We start from the raw sequence: 23,976 nt of genomic DNA on the forward strand, positions 1-23,976 counted from the left end.
CAATCCCCTCTCCCTAAGTTGTACAGTTAGTTTATGGTATACTTTCTTGTAAGTATTGCAATTGCATTGGTTCACTTTTTACCCTTTGTCTCACCATTTTGATGTTCCTCTTCCCTTCCCTGATCCAGACAAACATATATACAATACCCAGGGTACCAAAATCAAATACAGTAACAACAGGGGCTAGACCACAGGGAAGATAAACAAAAGAAAGAAAATAATTTCACATAGTGCATTAAAAATAATAGCAACAATGATAAACCGACTGCTTCCATAACTTGTTCATTTCACTTACCATCATCTTATGTGCTCATTTGTACATAGCTATTGAACTATTGTGATCATCTGCTAAGATTATCCTAGACATCTACTAGTTATTACCAATGATGGAAAACATAGAGGCTATGTTTCTTTGGGTCTGGCTCACTTCACTTAGTATGATTTTTTCCCCCAAGTCTTCCCATTTCCTTATGAATGGGGTAATGTCATTCTTTCTGATAGAAGCATAGAATTCCATTGTATACATATACAACAATTTCTTGACCCATTCATCTACTGAGGGGCATCAAGGGTTGGTTCTATATTTTAGCTACAGTAAATAATGCTTCATTGAACATGGTTGTGCTGGTAGATTTAGTATAGTCTTGTTTGTGATCCTTTGGGTAAATTCCCAGAAGTGAAGTTGCTGAATCATAGGGGAGCTCTATGTTTAGCTTTTTGAGGAACCTCCATACTGCTTTCCAGAGTGGTTGAACAAATTTACACTTCCACCAACAGTGCAGTAGGGTTCCCTTTTGGCCACATCCCTGCCAGCATCTATTGTTATTAGTTTTCTTGATAATGGACATTCTTACTGGAGTGAGAAGGAATTTCAATGTTGTTTTGATTTGTACTTCTTTTATGGCCAGGGATGTTGAGCATTGTGAAAATGGCAATACTGAAAAAGGCTATATACAAATTCAGTGCAATATCCACCAATATCCCAACACCATTCTTCAATGAAATAGAAGAAGCAATAAAAAAATTCATAGGGAACAATAAAAGACCTTGAATATCAAAAACAATCCTTAGCATGAAGAACAGTGCTGGAGGAATACCAATACCAAACTTCAAACTCTATTACAAAATGAAAGTAATAAAAACAGCTTGTTATTGGCAAAAGTACAGGCCTGAGGATCAATGGAATAGAAATGAAGACTCAGAAATGAACCAGCAGACCTATGGCCACCTAATCTTTGATAAGGAAGCTAAAAAAATTAGGATTGAAGAAAGACTGCCTTATCAACAAATGGTGCTGGCAAAAATTGGTTAAATACCTGTAAAAGTCTAAAGCTAGATCCATGTGTGTTTGTGTATGTATATACATATATATATATATCACCCATTTCACCAATAATACACACACACACACACACACACACACACACACACACACACACACACACATATATCACCCTGCACCAGAATAAATTCCAAATGGATCAAAAAGACCTCAAGGGCTGGGGATATAGCCTAGTGGCAAGAGTGCCTGCCTCGGATACAGGAGGCCCTAGGTTCGATTCCCCAGCACCACATATACAGAAAACGGCCAGAAGCGGCGCTGTGGCTCAAGTGGCAGAGTGCTAGCCTTGAGCGGGAAGAAGCCAGGGACAGTGCTCAGGCCCTGAGTCCAAGGCCCAGGACTGGCCAAAAAAAAAAAAGACCTCAAGGTAAAATTATATACCTTGAAAATATTGCAGGAAGGATTAGGAGAAACACTAGGGCTCCTTAGCATGGGTCGAAGCTTTCTTAATAAAGGCCCAGAAACACAGCAAATCAAAGTAAGGTTGGACAAATGGGATTGCATCAAACTGCAGAGCTTCTGCATGCAAAAAAACATAGCTTGCATGATAAGTAGAAATCCCACAGATTGGGAGAAAATCTTCACTGTCTATACAACAGACAAGGGCCTCATATCTAAAATATACTTAGGGCTCAAAAAATTAAGTTCACCAAAAACAAATTCTCAAAGAAACAACTGCCCCATTAATAAGTGGGCTAAAGACTTAAAGACAGACTTCTCTGAAAAGGAAATGAGAATGGCTATGAAGCACATGAAACACAGTTCTTAAAACACTGGGCATTTATTAAGTAATGTGTCTTTTTTTAAGGACTGATGGCTGGAGCTTCCAGATAACCTGCGATGAGTCTGACTGACAGTCAAGGGAGACAATCATGAGATCCCAGGGCTGGAATTTCCACCCTCTTACCACCACTCTCCCACCACCAAGAAAGGGAGAAGTGTTGAATTCATCTCCACTTGCCAGTGTTGTAACCAATCACGCATTCATGATGAGGCCTCTATCAAATCCTAGAAAGACAGGGTTTGAGGAACTTTGAGATAACTGAGCACATGGAGGTGAATGGAGAAGGGACAGAAGCTTCAAGCCCCTCCCCACAGGCCATGGCCTATGCACCTCTTCCATCTGACTGTTTGCTTTGTCCTCTGTGATATGGTTTGTAATAATGAGTCGAGGGTAGGGCTGTGGGAACCTCTATGTACATGCCACAACCTGCTATAGAAACTGGCACTTGAAGTGGGTGGCAGTTTGGAGGAGCGAGCCCTTGACCGGTGTCCTCTGAAGGCATCTTCAGTGGGCAGTGCCAGAATTGAGTTGGGTAAGAAAACACTCCACTGGGGTCTGCTAGAGAACCTACTATGGAAACTGTTGCGTTGAGTAGTATATGTGTGAATAGACAGAAAAATCAGTTTGATTTCCCCTCCATTGTTGCCAACTAACTTAGACACCTGAAATTAGCTTTCAGGAGAGACACAATGGCTATCTTTAACTATCTGAAGTGAGCTTGGAGGGTGCTTGGAAATAGTCACAATTTGAGGTCAATGATAAAAATCATAATTTGTAACTGTTAAAGTCACTCACTAGGAGAATAACAATGAACTATAATACCCAAAGGAATCAACCATTTTTCCAGGCTTTCAGTTATCGCAAAGAATGTTAGGCTACTGTGGCTTAATGCTGCTTTAAGGTGGGAAAAGTAAGAACAGGGAGACATCTCTTCAAAGGGTGCCACAAACTAGCTCCTGATCTTGAATAACTCCCACAGGGTCTTTTACTACCTCAAATCATTTTACAAAAACTCATTTACATTTTGTGAACATCAGAAATGAATATAGTAGTGATGCGTATGAATAGAAAGTATAATTATTACCATGACCAACAGTAGTAGTGTTATTGCCAACACCATCATGATTGCCCTCATCACCATCACCATTACCATTACCATTACACTGTATGTGCTGTAAGATGAAAATACTTTCAGGAAAAGAATAATATATTTTCAAAAGTATAATCCTTTCCATTCATACAATTAGAATATATAAGCAATACTTTTCTTACTCATGCTTGATTTTTGAAAAAAAATACCAAGGTAAAATCTGTGTCCACTGAAAAGGCCATCATACAGAAATAGTAAAAAAAAAAAAAATGCACTCGTGGAGTTTGCATTACAACAGAAACACGATGACAAAAAAGCCAAGGTGAAGCTGAACACAAGAGTCTCTTTTCCAAAGTGGGTTGAGATGGGGAAATGCTGTTAGAAAAACTTTGAGTATAAAAGGACACAAACCAGTCCTACACCTGGAAGGTCACGGGATACCCTTGACAGCTTAGGTAAAACTTCTTGTCCATGAGTCTCTATTTGGAGAGAGGGCTGTCTTCCCGAGAACAGGTTTTTGTTTGTTTGTTTGCTTGTTTTTCAGTGTTTCTCATTTCTCTCGTGCATCACTTTCCAGGCCCTGTGTGTGGTACAGCCCAGCATCTCTGTGTTCTCCATTTGGCTCACAAAGAAGTAACGTCAGAGAGGAGGCTGAGCCTCAGGTGAGCAATGAGGACCAGATGGTACTTCTACCAATGCTGAGCCTCTGCCACTCTCTGCTTGTTGGCACAGGAGTAATTATTATAAATGGATCGGGTGATAGAATAAGCAGAGACCCAGGTTTTCTAAGAGGAGCTGCAAAGCGGTATCCTATAGAAAGACAGGCAGCCATTGCCTCCGACAACACAAAGGCACCTGATAGGTTATTGTTTATGAACATGGTGCCCGCTCTATGGGTCATTGTCCTGGACTGATTAATGAAACACTGATGCTTACACAAGTGTTCCGCTTGCTGCATCCTGTGACCCACTCGAGTTGGGCAATTCCCCCCAGGACATCAATTCTCAGGGTCCTTGTCACATGATTGTTTATGGAGAGACGAATGCATGTGGCAGTCTCAAGTGAAGGAGGCTGATGTATGTGTTCTTAATGATTGAAATAATCAGGTTGGGAATAATGGGCATGTGTGCTGGGTGGAGTGGCAGGCTGAAGAACATTAGCATTCCTCGGGTGCTGTGCTTGCATCTCCAGGCTGGTGTCTGATAACTACCAAAGATTGCCATGAATAAACACCAAGCCCTACCCAGACATAATTAAACTGCAATGCAGATATCCTTAAGTGAAATTGATATCTTAATGACACCAGATAGTGTGCAAGTAATGAGCCTTGTGAGAGGATATGCACAATGCACGGCCATCAGCGTGTGCTCCAGAGGGAGCCTCTTCCCAAACAGCTCCTGCAGGATTTGCTTCTCATCATGGTAGAGCTTTGATTTCTGTTTCCTCTTCTGTTGAGTGGCCCTTGCTATTCGGGAAGACGAGATTCTTCTTTCTCCCTGGCACTACACTCTGAGTATAAGAGGGTTTGGTTTTGGTTTAGTTATCTTTTCTTTTGCCAGTCTCCATTGGACTCCACCTTAGTTTATGGCCCTGTGACCTCTTGAAGTAACTCCCTTGAGCTTAGGGAAATGAATGACTGCAGCTGCTGCAGCTTAGATGGCATCAACTCTTCCAATGAGGTCTTGAAGACCTTCTATTACTTGTGCCTACATCTGCTAAAGTAACCGACCTAAAATTCAAGACTAGCAGGTGAAGAGACCTTTCCAACATCTCACTAGCTTCAGGGGTTGCTTGAGTACAGGAGATGCATGTGCATTTCTCTGCATCATCTCCACCCATGTTATCTCTCCAACTTCACCACATTAAGAATAGACTAAGGTTAGACTCTTCATCACCCATGAGGTGTATGCATATGCATCTTGTCTGGACTTTGATATTTACATGACTCCCCTAAAAGAAGTAACCCATATATCATTACAGCCAGCTCTATCTGGCTCTTCATTTCCTCCTTTCTAAATTCTTTCTTGGACTTTTGCTTTTTACTAAAACCTTATTGATTCGTAAGCTTCATCTCCTCACTTGCGAAGAATAGAAGTTGAAAAAGGCCAGCATTTCTTAAAGGGTGTTCTCTAGAATACCAACATTTCTTCGAATGTGTGCTCAAGATTGAATATTCAATGCATATGTGTTGAATGAGCCAGACACTTACATCTGGAATCCTTGCTACTCAGAAGGCTGAGACTTGGAGAACTGTGGTTCAAAGCCAACCCAGGCAGAAAGTCTGTGAGACTCCATCTCCAATGAACCAAGAAAATATCAGTCAGGAGGCATGGCTCAAATGGTAAAGCAAGGAAGGTAAGCATATGTCCCAGAGATCAAACCCCAACAGGAACATAAACCGACATATGTACAGGCACACACCCACAGACATGCATACATGCAAAGATATTTGTTGAATTAATAAAATATATAAAATATAAAATAGATTGTGTAGACAAATAACTTTAAGGAGCATTGAGACAAGTGTGCTTAGTCTTTTCTCTGGAACTCTGATCTTCTCATGTGCTAATAATAATAAGCCCTATGAAGCTCCGAGATGATAAGGTATGAGACAGTGACCAGACTCATTAAACCACGGAATGTATGTTTTGCAGGTTGCCTAGGAATGTCCACAGGACATACGTTAGACATAATGATTTCCAAATTTCCTCCCAGTTATTAAATTCGATATTCACATTGTTTACACAGAGATCCACCCTGCCTCACTCCTATTCATCTCAGGCAAAGAAAAGGAATCTTCAGTTTTATATCGGCCCCTAGTATCTAACATTGTCTTCCCTTTTAAGTATAATCACCATGAAAGAAAGCAAAGAAGGAAGAAAGGAAGAAGGAAAGAAGGAGGAAGGAAGGAGGAAGGAGGGAAGGAGGGAATATGTCTTTGTGCCCTTGCTCCTGGCATATGGCTACTAAAGCCCTTGAGATTTCTGAAGGAACAGGAGAATATTTTCTGCACTCAGGAGATGATGGGGGCTGTGACCTCCTGGATGACTTCAGAATGATAGAGAGGCCAGAGAGGGTGGGGGGGGGCGGGGCTTGACTGACAGACTAAATCAGGATTAGGGGACTGAAGCAGTCAGTCCCACCTTTCCACCTCTGGGTGGAAGAACAGGAATGCTGGAGAGCTAGACATCAATTGAGCTAGGCACCAATGCCTGGACAATGAAATCTCAGGGCCTGGGCATTGGGGTGCTGTCTCTGAGCTATTTTGCTCAAGGCCAGTGCTCTGCCACTTTGGGTCACAACTCTACTTTCAGTTTTCTGGTGGTTAATTGGAGAAAAAAAGAATTACAGACTCAGGGCTGACTGTAAATTATGATCCTCAGATCTCAGCCTCCTCAGTAGCTCAGGAACAGCACCTCAATGCCCAGGCCCTGAGTTCAAGCCCCACAACTGATAAGAAAAAGAAAAACCCTAGGCCAGGGTCTCAGAGATGAGTAGTTGTACCCCAAGAAGGCATAGCATCCCCCCGCCCTCCGTATCTTGTGGGAAGCATCTCTTCCATTTTTCCATTTATCTGCTGTTCTTGAGTTACATCCTTTCAAATAAAGCCATATCCATCAACAAAAGGCTTTCCTGAGTTCCAGGAGCTATTCTGGAATGTTGCTGGGCCTGGGGATGTCATCACAGGTGCTCCATCACATGTGAGCACACTGCTCTGCAGGAGTAACCAGTGAGTAACGAGTACGGGAGACTGGGAGTTGTGGGTGGTGCTCTTGGATGGAACCTTCACTCCTGGCATCTGACACTAACCTCAGGTGGGAAATATCAAAGCAGAATTAAGTGGTAGGACACTGGGGGTGTCCAAAATGTAGGAAAATTGGTTGCTGTGAGGGGCCAGAGGTAATGTGGGTGAACCCAGAATGTATGGCCAAAGCTGGCCTGGACAATAGAGCAAGACTGTAAACTAAACTAAAAACAAAAAACACACACACACACACACACAAAACAACACATAAACAAAAGTAGAAGAAAGGGGCTGGGGGGTATGACTCAGGTGGTAGAACACTTGCCTAGGACACACTGAGTTCATACCCACCTGCCAAGAAATAAAAAATACGAAGAATTTTCTCTACTCCTGGGGACCTCAACAAAAGTGTCTATCAGATTAGACTATAAAAGCTCACACACTAAAACTCTAAGTGTTACTGCAAGTCCCCCGTGATTTCTTAAATGTGATTTCTTACCTGTCAAATACTTATATCCTATGTTTTATGTGAAGGCTTTTCTTCTGATATGCCTTCAGCTAGCGAACTGACTCCTTTCTGACTACTCAAGAGTTTTTTCCTGGACACATGAAATAATACTAATCTCTCAGAATATCTGCTTCTAAAAAAATTGTTCTTAACTCCCATTTCCTCACTCTTTTTCCCACTCAGAAACTTCCTTTAGAAATTGTAAGTAGCTTACAATAAGAGCAGTGGCATAACCCTGTAATACTAGCTACTTGGGAGGCAGAGATCAGGGCATCATGGCTCTAGGGCCGCCTCTGCTAAAAAGGGCACAAGATTCTATCACATGCAACGATTGAGGCCTATGGTGATAAACACCATATAGCTCAGCCACACAGGGAAGCAGAAATAGGAGGATTACAGTCCAGGCTGGATCAAGTATGAAGCAAGACCCTTCCTCAAAAATAAGCAATGGATTGGACTCCTATTTCAAGTGGTCCAGTGTTTGCCTAGCAAGCATGAGGCTCTGAGTTCAACCGTCAATCACACACACACACACACACACACACACACACACACACACACACACACACACACAGTAAGTAGGATCAGGGCTGAGCTCTTAATATATTTTTAATCAAACTTTCCCCCAAATAGTATCCAGAAAGAATTCCATGCTTTTTGATAATCCTTACAGAGAGGAGCTTTAGGAAAATGGATGATGTAATAATATTACTATGTAAATTCTAGTAAATTCAGACCATAAGATAAGGAAACAGGATCATCACTCTTGCCAGAATTCAAGGAAGTTCAAACCAATGTCACGGATATAAAAGGTAAAAGGACATTCCTGGTGACTTTCTGTCTCATAAACAACACATTGTGCATGACCACTAGACTGCAAGACTGTTTCTTTCTTTTTTTTTTTTTTGGCCAGTCCTGGGGCTTGGACTCTGGGCCTGAGCACTGTCCCTGGCTTCTTTTTGCTCAAGGCTAGCACTCTGCCACTTGAGCCACAGCGCCACTTCTGGCCATTTTCTGTATATGTGGTGCTGGGGAATTGAACCTAGGGCCTCATGTATATGAGGCAGGCACTCTTTGCCACTAGGCCATATCCCCAGCCCAAGACTGTTTCTTTCTTTTCTTCTTTTTTCTGGCAGTTTTTCTTTTCTTCTGAGTGGTCAACCACTGCTCCCAGAATGACAGAGGCTGCTCAACTCAACCAGTCCCATGGCAAAGCCTAAATAGCCAGTCTGGTTACTTTAGGCAGCTCTGAGATTTCCACCTGTTCCAGAAAAGTAGCAGAGGTAATTGTGGGTTATTGCTCTACTGGTCCCAATTTTATTAGCAAATGAGCAATGCATAATATATCAAGCTTATTTAAAAAATTGAAGAAAAAAATAAGAGCACTCACAAGGGGAATTGGAAAATTTTGTGAAGTTTTGCAAGAGCCAGTCGTTACCAAAGCTGCCATCTGACAGCTACTTGCCCCTGTGTGGTGCTGCGACCTCTGGGATGCTACTGTGGGCAGCGGGCTCACAGGGACTTGGTTAAGTGCCGAGGACAGAATGGGGTCCAGACAATTCAGCCTTCCCTGTGTGGGAGAGGTACCTTAGGACTGTCCCTGAAGCTTCCAGAGCAGTCTACTTAGAAGCAACCCAAGACTTCCTCTGAAATAGAGATAAGGTTTGGGGTTTTTTGCTTTGTTTTTGCTTTATATTCAGGAAAAACTCATCCAGATGTTCACAACCTGCTGGAATGAGATAAAATGCCCCTCTGAACTTCTTTTTTTTAAAAAGTCACTTATCTTCCCGCCATCCATCCCTTCAATGGTCATTTCTATACCTTGTTATCTTAGAACTTCCTTTCTTTCTTTACGTAGTACTGGTGTCTTAATTCAGGGCCTGTGTTTGCTAGGGAAGTACTCTACTGTTTGAACCAAGCCTCCAGCCCATTTTTCCTTAGTTTACTTTTCAGGTGAGAGTTTGTGCTTTTTGCTTGGGGCTGACTTTGGGCTGTCATCCCCTTATACTTCTACCTCCCACCTAGTTAGTATTGCAAGTACACCCCACTGTGCCCAGCCCAGCTTCTATTTGCTATAAATGATCTAACCTCAGACACGTACTTATTGCTACAGAAGATGGACTAAGTCATAGAATTTAACACTGAACAACTAAAGAAGAAATGATTTCCTACAGAATAAACGTGGTGCTTTTCCATGAAAGAATGAAAACTGTAAAGATATTTACCTTTGGCAAAAAAATGCTGGAATATCAACCTATAAAAGTCAATTTCAGGTGCTCTAAGTGTCCATTCAAATTGGAGACAAATACACAATCATTCCTAGAGAGACATTTTCCAAACATAAGGGCCAAGAGTCAAATTTTGAAGTAGAAGATTCCTTTGGCTTTTGTTAAACTTCCTTTTTCTCAGATCCTTTCCGCTCTCTCAGACAAAACAATTGAAGGAGAATGCAAACCGGCGAATAATTGCTCAAGATTGAACCCAAGTTGAAAGGAAGCCCTCACAGGTACCTGCCAGGTACAGGTGGAGATAAGGGATAACACCTATGGCCCCGGGCCCAGGGCTAAAACAGTACAATGCTAAAAACAGTACAATGAACATAATCAGATGAAACATGAGCGAGAGCTAACCCAGGAAAACATAAATCTCCCCAGATCCAGGGAGGGTTGTAAAGCAAGGAGAAATTATAGAACACTTAGAAACTTGGATACAAAATGGCAGCAATGCTTGAAGCCGGAAGGAAACCCTTGGGTTGGATAGAAAACATTCTTAGAGAAATTTCAGGCCAGAGCATGAACCTTCTATCAGATCATACACCAAGACAGGGCACAGCTTGCCCCCAATAAAAAGAAACAAAAGTAATAAACTCCCAACAAACAGACCCACCTGGCAGAAAGCCCCCACCCAGTCCAGGAGACTGGCCAGCAGGAGCCAGGGAGGGAGGCGGCCTGACAGGACCTCTCACCCCCATCCTGGCTGAAGTTGTTTAAACACTTAATTACAATGGATTTTTCATTAGATGGTTCTCCTGTTTGTCCAAAGTGAATCATGCACTCTATTTTTGGAGCAAATTAAAAGCTGGACTAAAACCTTGACTATTCAAGCATGAGTCAACAGGTAACAAACAACATCAGGTTGAGAATCAGAAGCCACAAAATTAGAGGAAAGGAATCACCTCTTAAGTAGGAAGAGAGGGTCAAGGAGAATAAATAGGACAAACAAAGCCCTAAGTAAGTTTTAAGTTATGCTTGTCTACTACTCTTACAAAATCAACATGTGTAGCACATATATATGAGCAGAATTGGAAATACTAAGAGTAAGACTAGGAAATGAGAAGGGAACAGGACATCTGGAAAAGCAACTAGAAATACAAAAGCACAAAGATTCATTATTTTGGTAGTACCTGTACTTGAAAGACGTTCTTCTCAGCCCACAGAGAAAAGCTAGCAAGAAACAAGGGCAAGAAGAAAGTAGGCAGAAAATCAAGACTGTGTTCTGGAGAAAGCTCTTAAGAAAGGGCAGGGAGGGGAGGAAGGATGGAAGGGAGGGAGTGAGGGAGGGAGTGAGGGAGAAAGGGAGGGAGGGAGGGGAGAATGAGGGAGGGAAGGAAAGAAATGGAGGGAGAGAAAGGAAGGGAGGGAAATACTTCTTTCAGGACCCTCGGTATCCTTTGTCCCTGAGTCCTTGGGTGGGCCTGGCCAGCAGGACAAATCCCAGCATGTCATTCTTTCCATTAAAGAATATCGCCTCCTCAGGTCATCTAGTATCCAACTTGTTCTTGGCCACAAAACTCAAGATCAGATTTTAAAAATCATACATAAAGAGTTTGTATTATATATTTAATTGAATATGTTGGTATTATATAGAATATATGTAGATACATAAATAACTTCATATTATACCTACTTTTAAGTTGTATTATGTAATTTATTCTTTATTAAGGTTGTAAGCAGAGGCTATCTGGATATCTTCAAGGTATTCTCTCATAAAATTCAAAAATGAGCTTGGTATCTGTGACTCACACCTGTAACCCTAGCTACTCGGGAGGCTAAGATCTGAGGATCATCATATGAAGCCAACCCAGGCAGAAAAGTTCCCATGAGACTCATCACCAATTAACCACCAGAAACAATGGAAGTGATGCTATGACACAAGGTGGTAGAGTGCCAGCCTTGCGCAAAAGAGCTCAGGGACAGTGCCAGGCCCTGAATTAAAAAATAAAAATGTAGAGATGTAGGCACTTCAGTGCTGAGCTCACAGTTGCTAGCATTTTCTTCCCCAATCTTGCAAATTTTTCTTAAAGTAACTAAAGACACTGAACATCAACATGCAAGTACACATTCTTCTTTTTAATTTCACTTTTATGTTGCATAATCAAGAATATTGTTTTTAATAGTTAATTTAGATTACAACTTTCTGGTTTTGTTCTTGTTGTTTTTATTTTTTACAGGTAGGCCAGAAGATTTTTTCTGAACAATTCTGAGTTCACCCATTTTCATCTTGAGAGATTTCAATTGCAGGGGAGTCCCAGTGGTAATAGTAAAGTCTTCACCCAGAAGCGTTTAATGAACATCTCCCTCCTCTGGCTGAATATAATAATGGGAGAAAGAGCATCATGATTTTTCACACTAGACACTTCCATATATATTTCCATAGAACAAACACGCTCTCCTAAGTAGTCATTCTGCCATTCTCACACTCAAGGTATTTCACAATGAGAAAAAATCATTTAATTCTTTTTACGACCTGTATCTGGATTCTTGGTTTGGAGTCCAGGACTTCCCTTTGTCTGACTGCTCTCCTAGTTCATGGTTATGATAAATGAGTTCACATCTCCCTAGGCAAAGCCATGGCACTCAATCACTAACCATACTGCCTACAGATCACCACAGCATCCAGCATTAGAACGCTGTTTTACTCAGAATACAAATGTAGTAAGAGGGCCTTAATATAGAATCCAGTTTTGTAACTGAAAAAATATTTCAAAAAAAACCTTAAAAAAAACGTTTGTCAGCCTGCAATCCTAGCTACTTAGGAGGATGAGATCTGAGGATTTCTGTTCAAACCCAGCCTAGGCAGGAAAGTCCATGAGATTCTTATCTCCAATTAATCACAGGAAAACTCGGGAAAAAGCATGATGGTTCAAGTGCTAGCCTTGAGCAAAAGAAGCGCAGGGACAGTGCCCAGGCCTGGACCAGGACCAGGAAAAAAAGCATGTGAGAAATGAAATCAAAGTGGCCATTGTCAAGCACCTACACTGAGGAAAGAAAGGTTGGAGAACCTGGAAGTTCAGTTCCAGCCACAGAGCCCAGCTAAATCACAAAACCTTAAAATGCTTAATGTCTGGGGAATGTGAGTATTAAAAAAAATCCAGTGAGAAAGACTAGAAGCCAATAGCCTCTCTCCCCTGGTTCTGTTTATAACACATCGTGGGCAGAGGTCTCCGGTCCTCTAGGCACCACACAATCATCTTAGGAGCTTTTACATAATGCACAGATGCCTCGAAGCCCACCTTAGGCCAATAAAATCCAAAGACTCTCAGGACCAATTGGGGACAGTGGTATTTACAAGCTCCTCAGGGGATTCTGGTAAGCAGCCAGCAACTGGGACCCTTGGCCCTTATGCCAAGGACACTCCAACCTTGATTGCAGCTGTGTAGTTTGTCCTGCGCCACCCTGTGTGCTTTAGTCTTGGGAAGTCACTCAAGCATGCATCTTATCACCTAGCAAGATGCTGCCAGGACAGAATCATTCATAAATGCACTGCTAGATTGTAGTGGGTCTCCCTGTAGGCTGGAGACATTTGGGCAATTCCAACAACAAATAAAAGTCACCACCACCACCACCACCCCCACAGCAGACAATTTGAGGCATCAAAGAGACAGAGCTGTGTGGGGGTTTTGCCAGTACCACTGTCCCAGCACAAAGGCACTACACAGCAGCTTCCTGAAAAGTACTCAGGACAGGCTTGTTCTGTGCCAGGAAGCTCAGCTGCAGGACAGACACCAGCAAACGAAGTTGCTCTGCAAATGTCCCTTGCAAACTCCCTGACCAGAACCCAGCATCTGAACCCTTACAGATGATAGATTTCTTTATGCTCCTTCTTTCTTTTCCATCTGCCATTCTTCCTACTCTATCTTTTTGGGGGGAATATGCTAGATGTTCAGTTTGGCTCTGTCTCTAGTCAAAAGTTGCTGGGGCAGACGGCAAGCATTTATGAAATGCATACCATATGCCAGGAGATGGGGAAGACAAGAGAGGTTGTGACAAACGTATCAGCATGGACACACATCCCAGACCAAGGGGCCAACATTTCACATCCTGTCACCACTGTGGCTGCCAGGGCACACAGGAGGGACAGGCCGGTGGGTGGAGGGGGGCTGTAACCCTATCCAATTCCTGACATGGCAGCCCCCTCCCACCCAGCTCTGATCTCCACTACATCCTGGGATTGAATGGCCCTATAAAACTGTCCAGCGTGAAAGAAAGACAGATTCAAAAACTGAAGAAACATTATCCTGATGGAAGCCCCTTAACATCTTTTACCCTCTGTCTTCTGATACTACCCTCCCCCCCCTCCCCACCCCACCCTCAGCTCAGCCTACCCCCAACCCCTGGCTAGGCAGTGAATTTATGGGCTGTAAGTCCTGTTTTTCTATACTGATGGAAACCACTGGCAAACATTTCCACCAGGCCAAGAGTCAGATATCCAGGCACCCAGCAGAGCTCTAGCAGCCTGCATTTATGAAGCCAGTGGAAGTGCACTGTGACTGCAAACCATCCTGTATTTACTATGACAGAACTGTGTTTGAGTTCATAAAAAAAGATCATTTTTGCTTAACTTCCCTTGCCTGCAAAGTCCTTCCTAGTTCTTTAAAAAAAAAAAAAAACAAGAGGATTGTGTATCAGGTGCAGAAGACACTGAGCCTGAAATGCTAAGTCAGCCAGCTGTTGTTAGATCACTATTTGGGAGTAAAGAAATTAAGTAAGACCTATAGGGGCGCTAAGCAAGATTCCATAAGCTCTCATGAAAAGGTGAGAAAATATGTCCCTGTTGGGTCCTGTGTCACAGATGGAAGAAGGAAAGAGGAAAACCCTGTATTTTATCATCCCATCATGGTACCTTGTGGGATAAATGGATCCCATGATTTATTTTGCGGTGTGTGTGTGTGTGTGTGTGTGTGCACGCGCGCACGCATGCACATGCACACTCAGGCCTGGATGCTGTCTCTTAGCTTTTTTGCTCAAGGTTGTTGTTGTTCCACCACTTCACAACCAGCTTTGTGCTAGAGAATTGGAGATAAGCACCTCACAGACTTTGCTTCACAAACTTGCTTAGCACCACTGTCCTCTGATCTCCGCCTCTAGAGTGGCTAGGATTACAGGTGTGAGCGCCACCAGTGCCTGGCTGTGAATATCATCATAAAGGAGGGAAAGTGTTGGGTCTCAGAAACATTCCAGAAGAACCCTGGGGAAAGGCAGAGTCACATCTCCTTCATAGCTTGAAGAAAACTAAAGTTGGAGTGCCAGATGCCTACCAATCACAAAGTCAGGGGGGAAGGACACGGCCTCTGTCTTTCAAGTACTAGGAGAGGTCCTGAGTGGGTTGGTATCCAAGTTTCTGTTCATTCAAATCATCATGCACGCAGACCTTTGGTTGGCTGGGATAAGAGGCAAGACTAGGACGTTTTTTAGTTAATCTAGGAGTAGAACTATAGGAAAGTTTTTTTAAAATGTGGGCCATATCCAGCTACTGTGAAATACACACACACACACACACACACACACACACACACACACACACACACACACACACACACACACACACACACACACACCACCCCACTGGCCAGATATGTCTGGAACATTTAAGTGGTCTCATCTCTATGGCAATTTGATGGGCTGGAAATCCAACAGATTCTTTGGATTCTAATGTTCTTTGACTCCAGGAATCACTAAGTCGATGGGGCACTGAAAATAGAGAAAAGTGCAACAGAACATTACAGTGTGCCCCTGGCACATGGAGCTCCATCGCTGGCCCCAAGGCTGTTGTTCCTTTCCTTTCCGGCTCTGGGAATTTGTCCCTGAAGGAGAACATGGCTACAGCTCTTCCCTTTCTTGAATATGTTTATGAAACATCCTTTTTTTTTCTTGAGATAGGGTCTTGCTATGTACTAAATTTCCCAGGCTAGTACTAAACTTCTACTCTAAAGCAATCCTCCTGTCTCTGAGTAGGTGGAACCACAAGCACTGAACCCAGCACTCTGCTCTTTTTCAGTACGGTTACATAACTGTGAGAGGGTGTTTTAAGAAAAATCACAAGATTGCCACTGGGAGCACTGATACCAGATGTAGAGCTTTCTTCCTGCCTTCCTGGTATACCAGTCCTAGGGCATGAAATCAGGTATAGAGCACTGTTACTTTGCATTTTTGCGAGAGGCTATCAATCTATCACTTGAGCCACACCTCTACTTCTGCCTGTAATTGGAGATTAAGAGTCTAATGGGCTTCTCTGACTATGCTGGCTTCGGAGGGTAATCCTCAAACCTCAATCTCCTGAGTAACTAGGATTATAGGCACGAGCCATTGGCACTCAGCTTGGTTTTCTTTCTTTTTTTTTTCCTTTATTGTCAAAGTGAAGTACAAAAGGGTTACAGTTTCATATGTAAGTACATTTCTTGTTCAACTTGTTACCTCCTCCCTCATTTTTCCTCCACCTCCCCACTTCCCATTTCCTTCTCCCCTTCATGAGTTTTACAGCTGGTTTACACCAAGTGGTTTTGTAAGTATTGCTTTTGGAATCATTTGTCTTTTTATCCTTTGTTTCTAGATTTTGGTATTCCCTTTCCTTTCCCTAGTTCTAATACACGTATATATAGTATCCAGGGTACTAAGACAAGATACAGTGATCATGGGGGTAAAACCACAGGAAGGGAGTATGAGAGGGAAAAAAAGGTATGGTTTCACATGCATGTTGAAAATAATTACAACAATGATACAACACTTGTTTCTATAACATGGAGTTCATTTCACTTAGCATCATCTTATGTGTTCATACATAGCTATTGGGCTATTACGATCTTCTTCCATGATTAGCCTAAACATGTACTAATTATTTCCTATGAGGGAAACCATAGAGTCCATGTTTCTTTGGGTCTGGCTCACTTCACTTAGTGTAATTTTTTCCAAGTCCTTCCATTTCCTTACGAATGGGGGCAATGTCATTCTTTCTGATAGAGGCATAGAATTCCATTGTGTATATGTGCCACATTTTCCTGATCTACTGGTTTACTTGAGGGGCATCTGAGTTGGTTCCATATTTTAGCAATGACAAATTGTTCATCTTAGTTTTCTTTCACTAACTATTGTTGAATAATTAGATCAATCTTTATTTCACAGTAAGGTATCTAGATTTGTCCCATGGATTGCTCTTGAGGAGTCTAAAGATTTTACATCACTTTTAGGGAACTTTTACTCCAAATCCAAAGACAGCAATGCTACTTCTATCAGTAGGACTACTAATAATGATTAAAAACATCTTTTTTTTCTTTTATGGGGGGCATGAACTCAGGGCCATGACCTTGCTTTCTAGCATTCTTCCAGTTGAGTCATACCACCAGCCTGGCTTTTTGCTGATTAACTAGAGATGGAATCTTGAGGACTTTTTTGCCAGGGCTGGCTTTGTGCCATGAGCCTCTAGATCTCAGCCTCCTGAGTAATTAGGATTGCAGGTATGAGCCTCCCGCAGCTAGCATGCTAATGGTATTTCTTAATTTATTTTTTAAATGAATTCTTTTATTGCAAACAATGTTGAAATTGATTTCTCCACCTACTTTCTTTAGAAAGAAGAAGAAATCATCAGGCTAAGGTGATATCCCTTCAATAACGAACATGATTAGAAATTAAAATATAAATGGGTGACTCACAATTTCATTAGACTACAAAGATGGTAGAGTTAACTACTCCGAGCAAACTAATTACACAATGTTTAATGGGAGAAGGGCATATAGACATAGCTAACTTCAACTAGATTCCATTAGACAACTGGATTTACAGCAGGGTTGTTGTTTTTTTTGTTTGTATGTTTGTTTTTTGGGGGGTGTTTTTTCTTAAGAAATTGGCTAAGTCAGCTTTCTTCCAGAATCAAAATTGCAAAACAAATGGAAAAATGATGGCATTTAACCTTCACAAGCTTAAGCCTCCACAAGTAAAGCAACCAAATTTTACATTGTTTAACAGGCCTTCTATATACACTACATCTTTTCCACCTTGCCTCCAATTTTCACCTTCATTCTCAACTATACCCATTCCATTGTTATTTAAACAGCAACGGCCTTTCCCGTTTTCATCAGAAGTTACTATTTAGCTTACTCCCTCCAGTACGACCCAGTAAACTAGGAAGAGAACGGAGTAGAATATGAGTAGTACAGAGTCTTATGAAATTCACAAGGCCAACTAATGCTAATATACCAAATTTTCTTCTGCCTAATGATAACCCTAATATAGAAGATACCAGAACTTGAGTGTCTTGAAGAGAGTTGAAAGCAGGTTCTCAGACTGTTCAAGATCTTTGGGGTAGAGATTTATTTACTTTCAGAGGAACATATCAGAGAATACCTTAATATGTTATTTTAATCCATTTTTTGATTACTTACAATTTTAGAAATTCTTTCTATCATCTCAATCATTGCTTCCTGTTTTTGTTTTTTGTCTTCTCTTGGGGTTGTTAACTTCTTTTTTTCATTTCAAGCTATCGACTCCTCCAGTTTAGAAATCACTCAATTTGTGCTAACATTGACATTTCTTTTGCAAAGTAATTAATTTGAACAAGTCAAATGTTAACATTGCAAGCCTTCTATTAATGTAAAGGTTAAAATATTTCAACCTTGCCCTCTGTTTCACCTTTCTCTCCTGATTTTCACCACCAGTAAAACTGGTGTTAATCCAGCTAATGTACTACTTTTATTAATTTGACAGTCAGTCATTGATCATTGAAATGTCTGAGTATGTTTACTCCTTGCTTGGCTCAACATATATATTTTTTTCATGGTGCTTTTCTTCTGGATTACCCTCTCCTACTCCAAAAGGGAATTTTATGGCTGCTTTGACAAAGGTCTGTTCACATTTAATTCTTTGTTTTTCTGAAACAACTTCTCATTCTGTCCTCTAGAAGTCTTATTAAATGCATCTGCCACCCCCTGTCAGCTGACTCTGTGTTTCCAAACCACGCTTTCAGTGCCCACCTCTTCTTTTAAATTTTTTTTATTGTTTACTTTTTGTTTATGTGGTACTGAGGAATCGAACCCAGGGCCTCATGCGTGCTAGGCAAGCACTCTACCACTAAGTCATAATCCCAGCCCCCAGCACCACCTCTTTTAAGTTTTTCTGTTTTATCCATTATGGATGTCTCCTACTGCTTGAGAAGTTCAGCATTTATCTTTCAGTTCTCCATAGGTTCTTCTATTTTTACCTGCCTCTTATTATAGCCATTTTTATGTTGACATTCTGTCCTGTGCTTTCTTAAACTTCTTATGCTGTCCTGCGACTTATGAGTTTGTAGTTTATTCCTGTAATGATCTGAAACAAGCACCAAGTACGTTTTGAAGAGTTGTTTCTGGGGCTTGTCTTGGGACTTAGCTAGGTGTCCTGATCCGCCCCCATAGCTGCCTTCTTTCTTCACATGACTATGGTTTCTAATTGGGCAACTCATGCTCAAATGGAGCATGGTTCTGAGGAATTCTCCTGAGGTCCAAGTTGAGATGATCATCTACTGCAGTTCCTGTCATCCTTCTGCTAGCCAGCAAGAACTTCAGTGGTGCAGTGACCAGTTCTTACATCTCTTGCTCATTCCTGGTTTTCACACTAGCGAGGAAGCACGAATGCACCCCACATACAGACCCAAAGCTCAGCCCTGTGGTTTGAATTTCTTGTCAGGGATTTATATTTTGTTCTGTTTTAAAGCCCACAGAAAAGGTGAGCTTCCTTGCAGTCATTTTCTTTCTTTCTTTGGTAGGACTGGCATTTGAACTCTGAGCTTTGTGCTCACTGCTAAGAGACAGTACCACATGAGAAGCCTGCAAACTTTAGTGCTCTGGTTATTTCTCACATATGATCTTGCTTTCTTGCCCAGTCTGGCCTAGACCATCATCTCCTATTTATGCTTCCCACATAGCTGAAGTGAGAGGCACATACCACCATGCCCAGTTGTTATTGTTTTAGTTAAGATATGAACCTTTTCCCCTAGACTAACTCAGATCTAAGATCCAATCTCAGTTACATGCATAGCTGGGAAGTCAGGTATGATCCATTGCATCCACTCTTGACATTGTATTCCAAAACAAGAAAAAGGACTTCTCTAATCTACAAAAATCCAGGAACATGGGGTTTATCAACGCATTTGGCTTCACAAAAGGGGCCCAATTTTGTCTCTTTAGGTAAGTCCAATCTATTGCCAAACACTGCCTCTTCCCCTAGGTTCTCTCTACCATTCAGCAGCTCAGCTCCTGCAGCCTCCACCTAGGGCCTTGGCCCTCTCCTTTTAATTTTTTCTAGGTGTGTTTGCTCTGGTTGTGCCAGTCGCTTTATTTTACACAGCATTCTCATGTGTTTATCGTGGGTGGAGAAAGTGGAAGCAGATCTCATCTTCCCTGAGCTTGGTCTGTCTCCTTGCTGTAGGTGTTCCCAAGAACACTAATAATTTTTAATTAGGAAGCTCCATTTGTGCCACAGTGCCATGTGAAGAGAAAGTAACTACCCAATACCCTCGGGCAACGTTGTAAGACATGGCAGACACCATGAGAGCATGCTATCTGGGAGGGCTGTGGAACTTTCAGGTAGGACACAAACTCTGCACAAATAAGGGGATTTCACTACCTGCCAGCCCCATCCATATCCATCTCTCCATACAACCAGTGAGGCTTCTTAGGATGTTCCGTTTCCATAACAATCAACCTCTGAAACTTTAATGTAAGAGACAGAGCCCAGAAGTCAGATTCTGATGTGAATTTAATCCATTTGGGAAAGGTTGGTGTATTTGTGTGTGTGTGCACAAGCGCACACACATGTGGGGACAAGGAGGGAGTAAAAGGTAGTATATGTGCCTTAGGAACAAATAACAGCCGAATAATCCCCAAGTTATGTCCTCTTTGGAGCTGGCTTGTCATCATCAGTGCTGGCTGTAACCTCTGCCACATTCCCATTCATCTCCATCTAAAATGGGTCTTCAGTCATTCCACATGCCGCCCACCTTCCTGCTCCCAGAAGCTGTGGCCTAAATGTATAAATGGTAAAGTTCTATTCTGGGAGTCACCATTAATCCCACTTGAAGAGTGTGTCACCATGCGGAAGACTGGAGTCACAGGTTAACTGTTATCTTCAATCCTTCCTCCCTCCCTCCCCTCAAAACCAAAATCCTCTCACAGCTCAAACGTGATAAGATCTTCAAGAACCACTGATGTTCAGATGTTCTCACCCCATCTGAGAAACTCCAGCTGTTAGCCTGGATTGCCAAGTAAAGGAAGGATGTGGGGATGTGGAGGTAATAAATCAGCCACCAGGGCTACCGTTAAGACACAACGTCTTCTCTTTGTGATAGTTCAGTTTCTCTTCCAAGTAGCTGGCTATGCCCGGGCTTTTTGTCCCAAGATGGTACGAATGCTAAGGTGTCCTAAGATGCTTGGTTCTGATTCCAGATAATTTATTTTTTCATTACCAAGATTACCTTGTTCCAATTACTTTGGAAACAAAAAGAATCATTCATCTATACTGCTATTATGCTGTAATTTTATATATTTATTTCAATTTCCATTCTTGTCTTATAACTTTAAACACAATTTATAATTATAAGGCGCGTGTATATTCCATATTTTATAGGGGTTCTAATTTCATAAATCTCTGTGTGTGTGTGTGTGTGTGTGTGTGTGTGTGTGTGTGTGCCAGTCCTGGGGCTTGAACTTAGGACCTGGATGCTGTCCTTGAGTCTCTTTGGCTCAAGGCTAGCACTCTACCACTTGAGCCACAATGTCACTTCTGGCTTTTTCTGAGAAGTTCACTGGACATAAAAGTCCCATGGACTTTCTTCCTTGGGCTGGCTTCTCACTGCCATCCTCAGATCTCAGCTTCCTGAGCGCCTGAGATTACAGAAGTGAGCTAACAGTGCCCAGCCTCTTTCTTTTCTCTCTTACAGTGACACTGGAGTTTGAACTGTTCTCCTTGCTGGATTGACATTCTACCACCTGAGCCATGCCTATAGCACAGCTCTTAGCTGGTTATTTTAGAGATAAGAGTCACCCAGACTTTTCTCCCCAGGGTGGCTTCAAATTTTATTCCACCGGATCTCAGTATGATCAGAGGCTCTCCTGGGAGTGGAGACACTGGCACCTGGCAGAGCATCACTTAAAAAACAAGCAAACAAACAAAAAACCCTTGAATTGGAGCAAGGTAAAATGCTTGGCCATATTTTACAGAAGAGGAAACTGAGTCACTCACCAACACCAGCACCACAGAGAGATAGAAAAGGCTTCTTGTTGCTCACACTGCCTTCTTAGATGTGTCTGAAGCCAGGGAATCCACACCTGCTACTCCAGCCCACACAAGCTCCAAGGTGTTGAAATTAGACCACAGATGGAGCTAAAGACAGAAGAGGGAGTCTGGGGTGGCTCAGAGAAGTAGTGATTATGAGGCCCAGCTGTGTGCAGCTTATCTAGAAACAGTAAGTCCATTTTCTCACTACATATGGTTCCAAGGGAGAATTCCAGAAAAAAATGCCACCCTTAAAACACTTCATAATGGCAATAGTGAAGAGAATTTACAACCCTTGCTAGAGGTTGCATATCCAGATGAACACTGTTTATTTGCATTTCCAAATTTTAGGAGTTTGATTTGGTTGTCTTTTTAATGAAACAACTCCATATTTTTTACGTAGTATTCCATACTGATCAGTTAATCTTTTTCTTCTTTTTGACACTGGTTCTGGGGCTTGAATTTAGGGTTTGGGCAAAGTCCCTGAGCTTTTCTTTTTCTCAAGGCTGGTGCTCTACCACTTGATCCACAGCTCCACTTCCAGCTCCATACATTCTTTTAGTGAGTGTTGGCCTTGCAAGATTCCAGGAAGGAAACATCCAAGACAGTATGGGTTACTAATTTGCTACCTCCAGTTTAGATGAATGGCTGGCTGACAACATCCCCTGACTTTCTTACAGATCACATACCCAAAGGGACAAAGACAACACGAGGATCCACAGCAGACAGAAAATAAGGAGATTGGAAAGTATGTGGTATAGCAGGCAAAATGTTATGAATAGGATCTAGGCAGTGTAGCATTCACATAAAATTCCTTTAGTTCTGAGACAAAAATCAAAGAGACAGAGACAGACAGGTAGATGGATAGAGAGAGATAGATAGTCATAGATGATGGATTAGAACAAGATCAAGATAAAACTTTTTACAACCCTATCTCTTGTGGGAGGAATTCCCTCAAATACTACAGCATTTTCCCCATCAGTTTGAAAATTCCATGATAATTACATTCTCCCTGGCACTGTACACACTACCCAATACTGAGAGTCTTTCCTGATTCTTTCATAAATTTCATGTTCGTGTACTATGAAAAAAACAACAACCATTCACCATATGTAACATATGTGTTATTTTTGTCAGTCGTGAACACAAGGCCTGGGTGCTGTCCCTGACCTCTTTGGCTCAAGGCTAATAGGCTACCACTTTGAGCCACAGCTCAATGGAGGTAAGAGTCTCACAGACTTTCCTATGGGATGGAATTCTCAAATCTCAGCCTCCTTAGTAGTTAGGATTATAGGTATGAGCCACCCAGCATCATTCCTGATATTTTGCTTTTGTAATTTCCTGCTGCTCACAGGATGGTCCCCAAACTAGCAGCTTCAGCATCACTTGAGACTTTGTATACAAGGCGAGCACTCTACCACTAGGCCACATTCCCAGCCCTACTTGAGACTTTGTTAGGGATGTAGCTCTCCCTTTGAGTCTACTGTATGAGTAACTCCCAGCACAAAACCCAGAAACTTCCATTCTAATGAGTCCTTCAGTAAAAGTGGTACCCAGCACTGGCAATGATGTCCTAACAATTGATGCCCAATAAGGAATTCTAGGTCTTCATAACTGAAAACAATAAGCATTTATTTTCTCACCTCACCTAGAAGGTCAGGGATCCTGCAGGTGCTGCTGTGGGTAGTTCTGGCTCTGGATAGCTCTTGAGATTCCAGCTGTTAGCAGGGACAGAGTCGTACGGAGCCCAGCTAAGCTAGATCTCCACCCCAGCTCATACACATGGCTTTGAGGGACATGTGGCCCTCTCCACCACAGACCTGTTCATAAAATAGAGCAACTACTTCCTCGTCTCTCCCCCCCTCCAACTTCAATCTTGGAAGCATCAGAATCATGCCAAATCAATCATCGGAAACATACCCAAATCTCAAAGCACAGTCCAGGCTAAAGTAAACTCCCCATCAGTTCGGCTACATTCTGTTTGTTCC

The 23,976-nt window shown here is 42.1% G+C and overlaps 1 protein-coding gene across 1 annotated transcript in view; it reads right to left on the bottom strand.

The window, feature by feature from the left end:
* Hs3st3a1 (heparan sulfate-glucosamine 3-sulfotransferase 3A1) overlaps nucleotides 1–23,976 on the bottom strand; it is an 88,909-nt gene that overhangs the window by 44,379 nt on the left and 20,554 nt on the right.

The sequence above is a fragment of the Perognathus longimembris genome, chromosome 17, assembly GCF_023159225.1.
Source record: "Perognathus longimembris pacificus isolate PPM17 chromosome 17, ASM2315922v1, whole genome shotgun sequence".
NCBI classification, from domain to species: Eukaryota; Metazoa; Chordata; class Mammalia; order Rodentia; family Heteromyidae; genus Perognathus; species Perognathus longimembris.